Here is a 17,617-nt window from a genome sequence, read left to right on the forward strand (position 1 = left end):
TGAATACCAGAAGATGTGGCTCATTGGGGCCACTTTGGAGATAGTGGGGATGGGAGTGGGGGAGGGGTGCCGTGTCACTGAATCAGAGGGCTTCCTGGATAGCTGTCGCTTTAAAAGCACATGCAATATTTAACATGCAGAAGGGTGGAGTGATGAGGGGAGTAATAAGGGGCAGAGGAGGGGGGAAGGGCTGTCCATGGACACTTGAATAGAGCTTAAGCTAAAGAAAGGCACTGGTTATGACTGATACGGAGCTTACGATGTCACAAGAAATGCTGGAGGAAAAAACATGATTCTTATCATTCTACTTGACTGCTCAAAAGCTTGAGATGGATGCTTTTTTTCCCCCTCATCTCTGAGCCAAAGTAAAGGTGCAAACAGGACATTCCCATGCTTGGGAACATATTTAGAGGTGAAAATGCTAAGTAGAGACTGTCTGTCCCTTTTCTGAAGACTTCAAAAAGAATTATTGCAGGGGCCAGCCTGGTGGCGGGGTGGTTAAGTTCACATGTTCTGCTTTGGTGGCCTGGGGTTCGCAGGTTTGGATCCTGGGCGCGGAACAAGACGCACTGCTTGTCAAGCCATGCTGTGGCAGCGTCCCATATAAAGTAGAGGAAGATGGGCACAGATGTTAGCCCAGGGCCAATCTTCCTCAACAAAAAAGAGGAGGATTGGCAACAGTTGTTAGCTCAGGGCTAATGTTCCTCAAAAAAAAAAAAAAAAAATTGCAGCTAATTAAGAGAGAGAGAGATTTTATCAAATCTGCTTGAAATGAGCATAATTCATGCCAGTTGTCCCCTTTGCATGAGGTCCCCACATCACTAGTGTTGCCATGGTGCCTTCTCCAGTTGACCCCCGCCCCCCATCTCTTGCAGCAATCCTGCCATATGGAAGAGTCAGGTCTAGTCCACTGCTCTTCCCCCACGCTGGCCTCCTCCTAACTCAGCCACCTTGCTAGAACTTTCAAAGCAAAAGAAAGTGACTTAATGAACTGAGAAAAGGACACAAACATGGATATGTATGTGGCCGAAAACAATGTCTGCAACCTGTATCTGGATCTTGAGAATTCTGCAGGCCATTTAGCTGCCCATGACCAACCATTTCACTGACGGCCACTGAGGGCTATTGGGAGTGTCCAGCCTGGGAGTTCCCTGGAAGTGCCATCCATACTCAAGCCAGAGAGGATGGTCTTACTTATTGCTTTACTGTCCCATTCTAGATCTCTGGGAAGAGTATCTCTTTCACACATCAGATTTCTGAGCTGGTGGCTGACATGGAGCACAACCAGAGGCTAAGAGTGGCCAGTGAGACCTCTTTGTGACTCAGGTTTTCTCACTGATGAGACCTTCTGACTCTTCCCCCTCCAGTCCTCTCTCAGGGCCAAAGAGAGGTGCTACATCTTAATATCCTTTAATAATCTCCTGCGGGCACTTCGCTAGTCACAGACCCAGTGATGCCGGCCACAAGGGTGCTGCTTGGCACCTGTCTTCTAAGCCAGAGATAAGTCATAGGCAGTGTTCAGAGAATTCTGGTGTGTCTCTGAGATGCCCTTTCCAGAGAAAAGACACATATCAATGGAGCCCGTCTGTTATAACACATGCTATTTCACCTTCTACCCAACTTCATATGAAATCGACTGACCTTCGTGGAAGAGGCGAAATAGTAAAGCTAAGGAAAAGAAAATAATCAGAGAAAAAAATTGCCCCACCAGTTGAGGAAATATCCCAGGGAAGAACTGCAGGATAACTCCAAGGAAAACAGAAAAGAGAGGGTTGGCTGGTATCCCAGGAGCTGCAGAAGGTAAGCTCAATGCTCATCTCTAGGCCCAGATGTGAGGGAAAGAGAAGCTCTGAGCAGTGACATGAACCTGCCTCTGGTGTTGATGATGTCAGGTGTAAACCTCTCTTTGCTCAGTCTCCCAAGAGAACAAATCAAGGCTCTCCAAGAACCCACTTCTTCCTTCTTCGGGTCAAGAGACTTGTCACTTTCTGCCTAGGCTCCCTGGGCATATGAGCTGCAAAATTTAACCAGCAGTATAATCGCCCCTGGTGATTTCTCACTGTTCAGGAACTCTGGGCTGGGGAAGGACTAAGAACCAAGATTGAAGATGACCCCCAAGGGCTCAGAGGATCGGGAGCCAGCCCTGAAGTCCAGTCACCTTGGCTAAGCCTCAAAGGCATCAGGGTCTCCCAGCTCATCCACAGGCCAGCTGATGATTCTCATGTACCTCCTTCTGATAGGTAAGAGAAGAACAGGCCAAAGGGACCTGGGCCACAGACGTTGTCCCCTTAAGTCATTGCTACTGCCTTCCAAACCTCGATCATAAGATAGATTTCTCTGAGAAGGCTGGATGAGCATTGCCAGACAGTTAAAAGAGTATATTTATCAATATGAAGGTTATTGATGATAAACAACACTGCATGGTATCACTTTTATGCATTTTCTTTATTTTTGGAAAATTCAGCTTGTGATCCCAAACAGTAAAGGAAAAATCCCCCCCAAAAAACTGTCTTCTTGGCTCAATTCTAAATTTAGTGTAGTTATTATTCCAATAATTATCCATTGCATTAAAACTTGTTCCAAACCAGCATTTGACATAGTAAGTAATGTTGATAGTTTTTCCTATCAAGTGATCATCTCCAAGACACTGACTCTTTTTTTTTTTTTTTTGCACAATGTCAAAGGGCATCAATTTCTTATTTTCTATTTGCTTCCTGGAATTGTGGAATGTAACCGCCCTCCACATCACGTTCTCTACACACTGACATTAAGTATGTTTGAGCGAACAGCTGATATAAATAAAATAAATTACCGCCCAATGTGGCAGCCCTTCTGCTCTCAATAATTGTTGAGATCCTGCTCCAAGACACTGACTTTTTCACAATTTAGATAAAATTCTTTTTGCATGACGACAGTATCCAGATTTGAATTTATCAAAGAAAGGCAATCTCTCTAATTCATCAAACGCAAAGCTTTCAGATAGTAAAAGCATTTCCTCAAATACCTGAAAGTATTTGTATTCAGGGTTTCAGAGATGAGCTTATGGGCTAAATAAACCAGTAAATAAACCTTCCAGAAACAAGTTTTACCTTCATCTCAAAAAAGTAATGCTTTTTAAATGTATTTTTTCCACAAGGAATTTTAGAACTAAATCAAAATCTTTTAAATCTAAAATAAAGCTTTCAAATGATCTTTACCTTAAAAGTGCACTAGAGGGGCCGGCCCCGTGGCTTATTGGTTAAGTGCGCATGCTCCGCTACTGGCGGCCTGGGTTTGGATCCTGGGCGTGCACCAACGGACCCCTTCTCCGGCCATACTGAGGCCGCGTCCCACACACAGCAACTAGAAGCATGTGCAACTATGACATATAACTATCTACTGGGGCTTTGGGGAAAAAAAAGAGGAGGATTGACAATTGATGTTAGCTCAGAGCCAGTCTTCCTCAGCAAAAAGAGGAGGATTAGCACGGATGTTAGCTCAGGGCTGATCTTCCTCACACTCACACACACACACACACAAAAGTGCACTAGAAAGTGCAGGCAAGATAAGAACTCAATAAAAAAAAGCACTGCTGTAAACTATACATTTCTTAAAGGGAAACAAATCCCCCCTGCCCCCGCCTTCCGCTGCTGTGTGTCTACAGACTCAGATTGAAACTCTGCCGAAGGCTCATGGGTCTGCGGATCCCGCAAGGGTCATGACTTTGACAACCAGCAAGTCTGTATCATGGCCCAACGTTATGGTTGATTTTTTTAAGTTCTGTTTTCTGGATGGAAGGAGGGAATACATAAATGTTTTAGTGAGACTAAGACACAGGCAGAACTAGACCAAGACCCCTGGAGAGAAATGGGTGTCTCGGCTATCGTATAAAAAGGAAAAGGAGCAGTTATATGCTATTTTCCAAATTAGGACTCCTGGGGTTGAAAGTACTTCAACCAAAGTAATTGTTTTTCTAAAATATGTATTGGTTTTACCTTGTTCTCTGCCAAGTTAAGTGTCACACTATCCTGATCAGCACTGATAGGATTTGAAAGAATTGTATTTGCTTGAGCAAAATTAACAAGAAGACATTTAAACTTTGCCTTCTAGCATTTGCCACACTTGGAATCCACAGGAAGCTGCCTGCCTGACCTGCTGTGGTGGGTGCCAGCCCTAACTCGTGCTGTCCACACCTGCTGGCCTTTGACAGCGCCTCCCCGGCCTGATGAGACCGTGCTTGCTGTAGCAGTCCACCTAGCAGCTTTGACAAACCCTCTGGGGCTTTGGGTCAAGATCATGCCATTTGGGCAGCAACTGCCACTTGGTTTTGATTCTCCCCACTCTGAAAGGTGGTCTTTTTTTTTTGCCCAAAATTCAAAGCAAAGGAGAATGAATCCGTGTCATCAAACGAATAAGAACAAGGACAACCATGGTGCGTGCTTGCAGGGGAGTGGGGGAACGTCATCCAGAGCCAGCCCAAACACAGTATTCTTAATTTTCTTCTATGTTTTGAAGTTTATTGATTTTGGATTTTTAGGAGACATAAAGATGGAATTTCAAAAAATGTAAACAGTGGACTCAGGAAATCCAAGGGGTATGTCTGTGACTTTAAGGAGTCCCATAAAACCAGAAAAATTTAGTAAATTATTCAAACACTTATTGTATCTGGTAGACCAAATATTGACATTTGGCTCAATGGCTCCATTATGTCCATTTTCCTGGCTCATGTAAAAGCAGCTGTCACAGGTGCTTTCTTAAAGGACTGTTCCTATGCGTGAAGCCTCAGTGGGACCCACTGTCCCCGAGTGGGCCCTGTCTGGCTTGGAAGAGAAGAGCAGACTCAGGACACCCCAGCGCAGTCGTCCAGTCTTCTGATGCTTCCATGGGGAGGGCAATCTTGGCGGAGGAAGGCATTTATATAAATGAGGGAAGAGCTCGTGACTTTCTTTGACTCCAGAGGACAAGGGGAAATCACTAGCTTGGGAAAGGCAGATTTCAGGCTTGAAGCTGTAATTATACAGGGGTTAAGGACTGGGAAGGAAGATTAACTAAACTTTTATCCACCACTTGAAACTGTTCTAGTGCATGATCTCACTGCTTTGGGTTCTAATTATAAAACATTTGCCCTGTTCTGGTAGACAGAAGCAGTGGTACAGACCAGCTGGCCCTAGAAGATGCAGAAGGAACTCAGACCAGTTCCCTCCAGGCAGAGTGCTGGTTGGAGATAGTTCTGCCTGTGGTGGGGCTGAGGATCTGCTCTGCCACTGAGCAACCCTGTAACCTCCAAGCCTTACGTTCCTACTACACTCCTGGCCCTCAGGGGTCCCTGCCTAGACCTTCCTCAGTCCCCGGTGCTACCAGATCACAAACAAACCTGAGGGAGAACAGCAGTGCGCCTGTGGCTGTACTTGGCTCCCACTCTCCTGGGCTTAAGAGGACTTTGGCAATCTCCCAAAGGGTTCAAGCACACAACAGAAGTACGGCCATGGGAAGCCCCTGCCTTGAACTCTTTGCCTTGCCCCAGCCTCTCACGGATTTTTACTTCATGTTTCTTGGCATCCCCAGGCCGCTGCACACATGCACACACACAAGCACAAATGCAATTATTGTGCACGAGCAGCTCAGAAGAGGCTGGTGCAGGGCTTCATGTCCCTCCTAGGCAGAGAAAAATGATTGAGGAGAGCATGGCCCCATGCAGAGCTGGGACACTTGACCTTGTACATCTCTTTGCAGCAAGGAGCTCTCTGGGTCTTATACAAATCACTGCATGGGAATGACAGAGATAAGGCGAGGCTCCATGAGTGCACCTGCCCACTTAGCATAAGTAGCCTAGTTCTCTCAAAGCCTCCTATATCTCCTTGGATACCCATGACTCTCAGTCATGGCAGCCCTGCCCTCTCTTTTTATGCAACATTCTATATGACTTACCTCTATAACCCAGTCTGCAGCCAGGAAAGTCATCACTAAGGGTGATCCTGCTTCTCCAGGGCCATGATGTGCAGGTTCAAGAAAGGATCATGTCAGAGACTACAGCATCATGTGTAGGGTTGTCAGGGTTGCCATTTATGGTAAAATGTTGCTATTCACACATAGTATTTGAAAACTGGATTGCTAGCCTGAGGAGCACTGAGCAAAGACTAAGATGCAGCATGAGGTAACGGAGAGAGCCATGGACTGGGACTGGGGCCCAGTGCTCTGCTCCTGTCTCTGGGGCTGAGGCCACATCTGTGGCTCCCAGATCCTTCTCAAATGAGAAAGGTTGGCCCAATGTGTTCTGTGGTCTTCCACTTCTGGTGTCTGTGTGTCTCTGAGTCGAAGGAGCTACTTGTGCCTGTCACTGGGAAAGCCGTCTAGCTGGAGTGGGGCCTGTGCACTCCTAGACTCCTATTGCCCGGAAACCTAAGTGCAGACTAACTCTGGAGGAGGGTTTTGTATGATTTCCAGAGGTCATCGACTCTCTCATCACCCCTTCCATTGTTTCTCTCTTCCCTTTTCCAGGGGTTTTCTTTTTTTTTTTTTTTTGGCTGAGGAAGAGTGGCCCTGGGCTAACATCCATGCCCATCTTCCTCTACTTTATATGGGACGCTGCCACAGCATGGCTTGCCAAGCGGTGTGTCAGTCCACGCCCAGGATCCGAACCTGGGAACCTTGGGCCGCCGACATGGAGCATGTGAATTTAACTGCTATGCCACTGGGCCTGCCCCCATGGGTTTTCATTTTTAACAAATGATCTGAAAGGAATTGGATTTTGACAATTTCCTAAAACCCTTTTAACAATCAGTGATGTGTAGTGTGCATCATAAGCAGAAGAAATTCCATTTCGTATTAAATACCAGTACAGAGTCTCTCAATACACCCTTGAAGAGTTCATCATAGTCCTACAAGTAAGCTGGAGGGAGGGAGGGCAAAGAGAGCTCTCTATGAAGAAGAGAGTGTTAGATGAAGAAAAGAAGGAAAGACAGTGTGTGTGGTTGGTTCATAGTAAGAGGCGGGAAAGGAAAGAAGCTGAGCTGCCTCCTTCCCTGGCCTACTTCTTCAAGGAACAGCCTATAATCCCTAGACTCAGGCTATGACAGAAATCTTTATCCCAGGAAGCTCATAGATTTGTCCACAGCTCATGCGGCTCAGCCCTGTGCTCCTGTTAATATCAAGACAGAGGTGTCTGAAAAGCCTCTGCCCTCTAGTGGCTAAGGCTCAAATAAATATTTTGCACAAAATGGACTGTTTGGGCCTGGAACACTGAACTGATACCACCCAAGCAGGCACTCTCTGGGGACAGCAAGTAACCCCCCAGCTTTAAGTGGTCTGTTCCCAGTGGGCTAAATGTTCATAGGTCTCTGGAGAACTCTCTCGGGAACCTGCAGAGCAGAGACCAAGAGTAGGTCCTATGCTGGGGAAGACACTGAGCCTGTGTAAGACCTAGCTTTCCCACACGTGCTGACCAGTCCTGCCCCTGGGACCTACTTAGGAAGGAGTCCTGTGCGGGTGACCATCAGGCAACATGACATCATCTCCTGGCCAGCAAGTCTTCTCCAGCTGCAGCCATACCTTCCAAACCACCAGAAGTCACTAATCACTACCCATCCCCATCAGCGGTGCTCATTCACCAGTCCCCTCCCTGCAGTCTGTCTACCCTCCACTCCCAAACCCTCCCCAAGCTAGTGAATGTCAGCAAGACTTCAGAAGCTTTGGGCAGAAACGTGGCTACCAGGTACTGTAGGAACAAACTCCAAACAGGCTGTCTGAGCCCAACCAGCTACACCTGGCACGTCCAGCGTTTGACTAGTGTCAGTTAGGACCAGACACTTGGCCTCCAGGGAGAAGCAGTTCATAGGAAACTGCCCAGGTGGGTTTCAAAAGCCAAACCAGAGTGATCACAATGAGAGGTTTTGAGAGTTCTAGGGACTCTGGTGCACATGGTTTTTATTTCAAAGAGCAAACTGAGGCTGTGACTGTTCCACCGGGTGAATGCTGGGCAGGCAGCTGTCCATCCTGGGAGCTACAGGGAGATAGCGCCCGGCTTTTCACTTCAGGCAGGGAACAGCACCACTGCCAGCCACTTGAGAGGATTCCGGCCAGAAGGCATTTCTGGTAAAGCATGGGGGAGTTGGGGGAGGATGTCCAGAACTGAGAAGACTGCGCTGCATACGCTCAGGCCAAGAGTGAGAGAGGAGGGTAGGAACAGATGAGTAGGGTTGAAAGGAGCATCTTGGGATCTTCTCACTCATGTCAAATTATGGCGTTATTGATAAATGCAAGGTTGGTGACACAGCAAAGGGTATGTGAGGTCAAAAGGTATATCTGACAGTGGCTGGAGATATCATAAGCATTTACATATGACGGTCATTTTTTTGTGTGTGAGGGATATTGGCCATAAGCTAACATCCATTGCCAATCTTCCTCTTTTTGCTGAGGAAGCTTGGCCATGAGCTAACATCTGTACCCATCTTCCTCCATTTTGTATATGGGACGCCACTACAGCACGGCCTGACGAGCAGTGCGTAGGTCTGTGCCTAGGATCCAAACCCGTGAACCCCAGGCCGCCAAAGCGGAGCGCGTGAACTTAACTGCTATGCCACTGGGCTGGCCCCGATTGTCATTTTTGTTTCCTTTATGGGGCCTTCTAGGGAGTTCTCTCCTGACTCCCTATATTCTCACACAAATCTCTAAAAAATTTTGAATGATTCCCCAAATATGTCATTATCCACTAGGAAAATATCAACTTGCTTCAATAACCTCTTACCCAAAAATTCTCAATCAGAAAACTCTTCTAATATCTAATTTAAATCTATTCTACAATATAACTATTACTTTTTATTTAATTCTAGAACAGCATTTAGTCCCCATGGAATTCCACAGGCCATTCCTTGTTGCTTCACTCCTACCTCCTTCTTTTCCATATAATCCAAAGATTTAAAAAGACAGAGAAGCAAATCAATAAGAAAATCAATACCTTGAGGGGAAAATTATAGTACTTAGGAAAGGAGGCTGTTTCAAGTCCCCTAAGCACCTCACATTCATATACAAACAACCCCGATCCTCACAACTAGATTCTTCTATATTGCTCTTTAATTGTGTGTGTGTGTGTGTGTGTGTGTATGTGTATGTGTGTGAGTTCTAGTACATTATAAGCTCCTCAAGGGCAGGGCTGTGTCCTCTTATTTTCACATCACATTGGCTCAAGACTTCGATAAAGACACTGTAGCCATCACTTGGCATGCTTATAATAAACTCTTATTCTTTTCTAACACTAAAACCAGTCTCCTAAAGATTCTAGCTTCGGTTTTCCTATATACTGAAAGGTACTAACATTGAGTTTTTTAACAATTAATTTGGTATTTCAGGCCCCCTTCTTCGTTTGGTGCCCCTCCCCTACCCTAAGTAGTCCAAATTTTCGAGATTTGATTGTCCTTGCAAAATCCTGCCTGGACATCCACGGTGGAGACTGGAGGGTTCAGATTTCTTTTGCTGTCTTTCTGGGTGGGGGACAGGTGGAAAGGAAGGTGGTCACCTCTTTGAAATGTGGAAAAGCCTCTAGGACTTCACATGGATGAAAATATGCTCACTATTCCAGGAAGAGGAATTCTTTATAGCCTAAGAGGAAACGAGACAACCTTCAGACCCTGAAAAGTCCTTCCTAACCTTCTCTGCCTGTTAAAACTCTCCTTGCCTTGGGGCAACTTTGTGGCAGAGCCTGGGGTGGGGGTGGGGGTGCAGATAATGTTGGGGCAACCCTCAGACATGGAGGGAACAGAGTGAGATTTCCAAGATAAGTGGAGTCTGTCCTCCACTCCTAGTCTGTCTGAGCAGGTCCCATAGGACTCTACTGAGGTCACTGGAGTGGGGTGACCCTACACACTCATAAGGCCCGTGAACCTGGAGGACAGTGTCCATGGGCCGTGGTCGGGGATGGTGCTGAAGATTGAAATCAGAAATAATGAGCCCAAATCCAGTTACATATGCTGTTGCAGAGGAGAGCCAGGACACGTTATTGAAACAAGCTATGATCCCAGGAGAGCGGGAGACACACAGCAGCTGAGTAATACAATTTGGAGGCACCTCGAATAACTTCAGAAGCCTGAGTCTAATCTATCTAACTATTTTACATGCTATGAGGGTACCAGCATGAGAATGAGTCTGTTTTTTTAAAAAAGGATTGGATGGAGACAGAGAGGGGAAGGGAAAGAGTCAGAGAACATATAAAAAGCAGATCCAAAAACTAAAATCTCTAGTTGCCCTTACCCAGTAAGTACCAAGGTGAATACCTCTACATACTTTAATAATCCCTGTGAGATCCCTGTACACAATACAATAGCTAATCTTCATAATGTTATCTTATGTTATTAAGAAAATAATAAATGGCTTTTAAAAAGTAAAGTTCAAAATAAGAAGATTTCCATGAAAATATTTAGAGTCAAAGAAAATGTTTTGGCATTTTCCAGGGGAAAAGAAAACTTGGGTTTTCTGAAAATTTATTTATGAAAAACGTCTCATTCCCCAGCAATGTTAGAGAAATGAGGGGTCATGTTCACAGCTCTCCATGGCCTGTAAATCTGACACTTTTGAGGGCTTGGTCTTTACATGCATGGGGGATATGTTGAATCGCAGTGAAATGATCCTACATCTCTCCAGCTTGTGAAGGGCTGGAGGGCATGAGCCCTTCAAAGTACTGTAAGATTTGAGGCCAATACTAAAATCCATTGAATGGGCCTCTCTAATGGAGCTGAGGTTCTTACATTATCCATACGAAATTCCAAGTGTCTTTCAGAGAGGCCATCAGGTGATATGTCTTGGCTGCAAGGTGGGAGCATGATTTAGATAAGGGACTAGTTCTGGAGGCAAATAGGAGCCCAGACCAGGAGGAAAGGTACCATTGTTTCAGGAGTTAATCTGGGCAAGAGCGTGTATCCAAACAAGGCTCTAAGAGCTGAGGGGTAAGGGCCAGCCCCGTGGCTTAGCCGTTAAGTGCACGCGCTCCGCTACTGGCGGCCCGGGCTCGGATCCCGGGCGCGCACCGACGCACCGCTTGTCCTGCCATGCTGAGGCCACGTCCCACATACAGCAACTAGAAGGTGTGCAACTATGACATACAACTGTCTAATGGGGCTTTGGGGGAAAAAAGGAGGAGGATTGGCAATAGATGTTGGCTCAGAGCTGGTCTTCTTCAGCAAAAAGAGGAGGAGTGGCATGGATGTTAGCTCAGGGCTGATCTTCCTCACAAAAACAAAAACAAAACAAAATAAAACAAAAACAGTAAGAGCTGAGGGGGAGACATATGGCAAAGACAAGCAGAGTAGCAAAGATTGGGTCCAAAGAAGGCTGCTCAATTCTGAGAGGCAGCCTTGCCAGCTAGAGGTACACTTAACTTAAACCGCTGTCTGTGTGCCTGCCTCTCCAACATGAACGTACTTCACACACCCCCTGCTCCTTTGCCTACCTTTTACTCATGCTATCCAGATCTTAATTTAGATGGAACTTACTTGCAGATCTTTCCCTGATCCTGAGGAATTTAGACTTTACTGGGGAGGAATTGGCAGACAATCAAGGCTCCTAAGCAGGGGAATTACATAACGAGGTTTGCAAATTGGCTCCATCACCCTGGCTACAATGTGGATGATAGGCTAGAATGGGTCAGAACAGCGGCTGTTGTAAACAATGCAGAATCTGGCCATCAACCTTGATTCCTCCCTCTCTCTACCCCTCATTCAATCAGTAACCAAGTTCTGTCAATTCTACATCCTAAATATTTCTCAAAGACGTCTACAGTTCTGATCACTAATTACAATGTGTGTTTTTCCCCACACCACCAATTCTCCAAGACCAGCTCTATGTCCTACTGTCTGGCCACATACCCAGTTGGGTGAGCAGTGTGGGATAGGTTGTGGAGAGACGAAGACCTAGAGATGGCAAATGAGACAAATGGCTTTATTGGGAATTACTTACAGGGACTGTCCAGTGGCGGCCAGCTGGATGGAAGTGTGCACCCACTACCACCCCCTGAGAGAAGCTTGCTTATGTAGGCAGAGGAACAAAGCCTGCGTGCTTGCCAAGGGGATTGTCCTTGTACGACCTGCATTCCAAGGACCAGAGCTCCCCCCAGAGGGCCTCTGTGTTCCCTCAGACCACGACAGTCTTTGTGCTAACTATCCCACGAGAAACAGCTGGGTTGGCTAAGCCCAGGACTGTTATCATCGTGGATGCTGGCGCGTAGCCCAGACAAGGGGCTTCAAGGACGCATGGCTCTCAAAAGGCATGCAGGCTACTGCCCCTACACCTACAATTTAACTCAATTTTGATACTATCTACCCGGAGATAGCATCAGATCCTAAAGGATAAGGGTTCAGTCCTACAAGCCTGCTCTCCACTTCAGATGCCAATCGCAAATCCAGGTTGTTACCTGTACTTCTAACCAACTGGCTATGAATCAGAGGTTCCCACGACCCACTCCTTGGGTTCAATTAATTTGCTAGAGAGGCTCACAGAACTCAGGAAAACAGTTTGCTTAATAGATTACCAGTGTATTATAAAAGGATATAACTCAGGAACAGGCAGACGGAAGAGATGCATAGGGCAAGTTACCTTTATCATTCTCGTTAAGAAAATTCCAGTGGTTGTAGGAACTCTGTGCCAGGAATGGGGTTGAAAAGCAAATATATATTTCTTATTATAAATCACAAAATCACAGCTCTGCACTGACAGTACTGTAGTTCTGGCCCTCATCATCTCTCTGCAAATCACTGTAACAATTTCCTAATTCATCTCTCACCTTGAATTTAGTTTTGTTGCCCTCCAATCCGTCCTTAACCTGGCCTCCAGAGAGGTCTCTCTAAAACACAAATCTATTTATGTTACTCACTTACTTGAAACTCTCTAATTGTTCTTACCGTAACACTTAAAACGTTTGGCATGCCCTACAAACTTGGCAAGGTCTGGCCTTTGCTTATCCTACTGAAGTAGATGCTACAGTGTGTTGCCCAAGTATACCCTTTGGGACAATGACACTCGTTCTCCAAGTTGTGTGAATGTTACCATTAACAGCTCACAGCTGAGTCCCTCTCCAGGAATTGTCCTCAGCCAAAGGAAGCTGCCTTACCCAAGATTATTTACCCTCCCTCTTCAGGAACAGCCCTCATCCAATGACTGCGTGACGCAGGGGTGCCAAGGCATGGTCCCCTTGCCTCAATTCCAGACATACCTGAAGGGCCCTCCTAATTCCAGAGCTGTTTGTGGGATTGGTTGAGGCCTGTGTTACAACTACATTGCAATTTAACCTCTCTCTTTGCCCAATCATGCTTTATTCACTTCCCCCAATGGTATTGTTGCAGCAAGCACACCCCAAGAAACGTCTTGCAGGCAAGTTGGTCTCAGAGTCTGTTTCCCAGGGACCCTGACCTGCAATACTCTTCCAGCCCCATCACTCAGTCATTGGAAGTTCATACAGAACTTTTGTCTATTCCTCAAGTCCACTAAACTCTCATTTATGTGTCTTTGCACATTCTATTGCTTCTGCCTAGAGCCTTTCCCACCTTTCGCTCCTGCTATCCCCTTTATGGGGCTAATTCCTACTCATCCTTCAAGTCTCAGCTAAGACGTCACCTCCTTTGGGAAGTCTTCCCTGATTCACGGAGCTCAAGTGCTCCACCTCCATGCTGTCATGGCATGCAGTACTACCTCTATCACTGCATAATTGAAATAATTACAACTGTGCATCTTTGTGATTGTCTCCCCTACATCCTCTGTGAGGGCAAGGAATGTGTCTGTCGTGTCTGTCGTTGTATCCCTAGTGCATAGTCCAACACTTGGAACACAGTAGGTACCCCAAATATTTGTTGAATAAATAAATAAAGAGTAGGAAATGAAGCCCTAAGTAAGGAAGTAGAAGTAGGATAAAAAGATAAAAGAGAAGGGAACATATTTGATACATATTTAGGTGGTAAAATTAATAGGTCTTGGTGACTGATTAATTGATTAAACATAAGATTAAGAATGAGAAAGAGTCTAGAATAATTTCTATGTTTCTGCATTTGTAAGTAGGTAGATGATGGTGCTATTTGCTGAAAGAGAGACTACAAAAGGAAGTTTGAGTAGAAAGATATACAGAAGCAGCCTAAGTTTGAGATATCTATTCTATATCCAAGCACAAATGTCCAGTGGGCAGGTGGAAATAGGGTTTGGAGCTCAAAGGCCTGGACTTGGAAATCATTAGTGTATCACCCAAGAAATTCTCTTATCAATTTACTTCTTGCCAAGAACATCGGCAGACCCCCATTGGAATCTCTCCTCATTTTGTCCCCATGTTGCCTCCTTCTTCAACTCAGTGGGTACTCATGTGTTTGCTGGGGCAGCCATAACAAAGACCACAGACTGGGTGGCCTAAACAAGGGAAAGTTATTTCTCATAGTTTTGGAGGCCAGAGGACCGAGATCAAAGCATCAACAGGTTTGATTTCTTCTGAGGATTCGCTCCTTGCCTTCTCGCTGTGTCCTCACATGGTCTTTTTTCTGTGCATGCACATTGCTGGGATCTCTCTGCACGTCCTTTTTCCTTTTTTTATAAGGACACCGGTCAGATTAGATTAGGGCCCACTCTCTCGGGCTTATTTTAACTTAACCTTTTTAAAGGCCCTTTCTCCATATACAGTCACATTCTGAGGCACTGGAGGTTAGGACTTCAACATATGAATTCAATACAGGGGACACAATTCAGCCTATAACAAGGCTACGTTTCTTCTCATCCTCCTTGCACACAGCTGCCCCAGAGGCAGCCAGCCCACCTCTCCACCATAGCACCAATTTCCAGATGAGCCGTCTCCTCAAATTTCCAAGATTCAGACTTCAACATGTTATGAAAACCGATGAAAGAGAGGGTTATTCTACCTGGGAAGAGGGTGAGGAGGTGGTAGGTGAGGGTAGGGGTGAGGAGGTAGACTTGAATGATGAGTAAGAGTTCACTAGTTATGAAAGGGAGAGACATCTAGGCTAAGGGACCTGCATAAGCAAAGATACTGTGATAAATTTCATAGGGAGTTTGGGGACAATTAGATCTGAGTCTTGTGGAGGTTGAATGTGGGGGATGGTAAGAGCTGAAGCAAGCAGGGTTGGCTGAGGTCACATTGTAAAGAGCTTTTCTTTTGGCATAAAATCAGCCAATGTTTTATCTAAAGAGACATAGACAGGGAATTAGAGGCTGCTCCAATCACTCAGGCAGTAAACAATGCAATTGCTTGTAAAAGGTTGGAAGACTGGAGGATGATGTTAAGGCAAAGAGCTATTGGGGCTGGGGGTGGGGGACAGGAGTGGTGAATAAAAGATAAAGTGAAAAAGAGTGGAGAAGAGAAAAGAGGAGACATCATGTTCAGATCTAAATGATGACTTCTAGTGTCCCAGATGGGACTCTGTTGAGTTGGGCTCTGCCTCCTCAAGAAGGTAGAGTCTCCTCCTCACAGACTTTTCAGAGTTGGCCAACACATCTCAGTAAAGTGGAGGCTACTGGGAGCAGAGAAGGCTCTAGAAGTCAGGGGGTCAGTTAATATGGAGGCTCAGCAGCAAAAGGAGCCACCAGTGATTAAGGCGGGAAAGAATTCCAAGAGGACCTGGAAAGCTGAATGAGATCAGCCTCGATGGTCTGGCTGGGCTGGGCATTGATATGTCCAGTTCTGACTGGTCATTTAGGGAAAATACTCAATTCAGGGCTGGGCTTGCAGATCAAAGACTAGTGGCCTAGATCCAACCACTCTGAGGAAGTAGTGGTGGCTGTCAAAGGGCTTAAGTTTCCTCCCTGAGGACACTAGGGCAGGAAAGCAGAAGGGTCAGGCAGTTGCAAAGGGGAAAAGGGGGGTCACTGTACTTGGCGACTGTCCTCACTAGTGAGCTTACAGCAGTGGTCAAGGCCAGAGGTTAAATGTGAGGAAGGCAAAGAGCCAAGAGAACGATTTTATCCCAACTGCAGGCTAAGGTGCAACGAGCCATCTTTTTCATCCTCATAACACAGCACTCGTTGAGGAAGGCCTGCCCTGAAGAAGATGGCCACAGTTGGCCTCTGTATGTGGTTCAAAGCTGCGACTATCTCCAAAGTGGTTTAATTTCTCTTTATGAAACCTCTGGTCCTAAGAATGTGAGGGTTTCCACTTGGGGCCTGCCCCATGGCTCATCAATCCTACTGGGTTAGGGGAGCCAGCTGTGGGCTTTGCTGCCTCTGGGATCATAAGAGTAAAGCTAGCTAACTATGAACATGTGTGGGCGGTTAGAGTCGAGAGGCCAGGCTTGTCCCTATGAAGCTGGTGACTAAAGAGAGAGTGGTGTGCTGCCTGAATCACTGGCAGGCAGAGAGGGGGGACCTCCTATGACTGGACTGAAGGGCTTTGGGCCAAGCTCTTTGGGCCCAGTCCAGAGACATCGGAGCAACAGCAGCCCTGGAAGCACCCCGAGGACTTGTGCTGCCACAGAGATCTTCCACTGCATTCTCACTGACTCTCCAATAATTTTTTAGACTTCATTAGTATTGAATGTGTATTTCATTGTAAAAATAATGTGAACGTGCTATAGAAAACCAAGAAAAAGTTTACCCGCAATGGCACCTCCCAAAAGTTAATTGTGATACATCAGAGTTGTCTTCCACTGGACCTTATGCATTTTAATTCATAGTCTCAAACTCAGGACTTGAGGCACATGTGGAAGAAAATCAGGCAGAGCACCTTTAGCATAAGACTTTGCTCTAAATTGCCAATGAGAAGTTTCCAAAAGAGCATTCTCACTTAGGGAAGGAGGCTGGGTCGGGCAGTACGTTTTATGAGAATTTAAGAGGAGAGATCAGCCAAAGCTCAGCTAGTTTGGGGAATAGTTCAAAGATGGTTCTTGGAAACAGGAGGAATTATTCTTAAGGATGAGGAGCCATTGTTTGTGATTTTACCAAGGAGGTGGGGAGGAACCGTTAGGGGCTAAGGTCACGTGAAAGAGAGTTAAAGAGGAACATCTAATGGGGACAAGGATGTGCAAGGGCCACACTGGAAATTTCTCCGTCTTCTAGTGTCTCTTGCAGGGACCAAATGCAAGCCCAGATCTTCTGACTCCTGGCCTGAGTTCTTCCAATGTTCCATAGATGCCCCAACCTTCCCCACTTCAGTAGGTGATTGGGAAAGAACCCTGGGTGTCCTGTGCCCACCCATGGAAGGAGAGGTTGGGTAAAGGCCTGGGCAGCAAAGGCAAAAAATGGAAAGATTTAACCACGTGGCCCTAGGGATGTGATTTACCTTCAACTGGACCAGGCCTGCGGGAGTTGAGTCCTGTGTATTGCTGACCTACAGCTAGAGGTAAAGGGAATTCTGCCACTGGTGACTGAGAACCTCAAGGACTTCTTACACAGGAGTTCCATTTCCTGGTGGCTTGGCTCTGGAAGCATCACTGCATCCATAGCTGTTGTGCCTCTTAATAAAACTCTTCTGAGCTCCATCCTCGGATTTTTCAGCTATCAGCCTGGGTAGCCGGGCCTGTGGCCCATTGTACTTCCTTTCCCAAGGGGTAATCAGCCCTGGGCACTGGTCTTTCAGAGGCAGGGGTGTATCAGAAATGCACAGCTTTCATTTTTCCTTGCTGTGCCTTTAAGAGCTCCAGGAATGCAAAGAGAGCCTGGAGGAGGGGTG

This window comes from Diceros bicornis, chromosome 7 (assembly GCF_020826845.1).
Source record: "Diceros bicornis minor isolate mBicDic1 chromosome 7, mDicBic1.mat.cur, whole genome shotgun sequence".
NCBI classification, from domain to species: domain Eukaryota; kingdom Metazoa; phylum Chordata; class Mammalia; order Perissodactyla; family Rhinocerotidae; genus Diceros; species Diceros bicornis.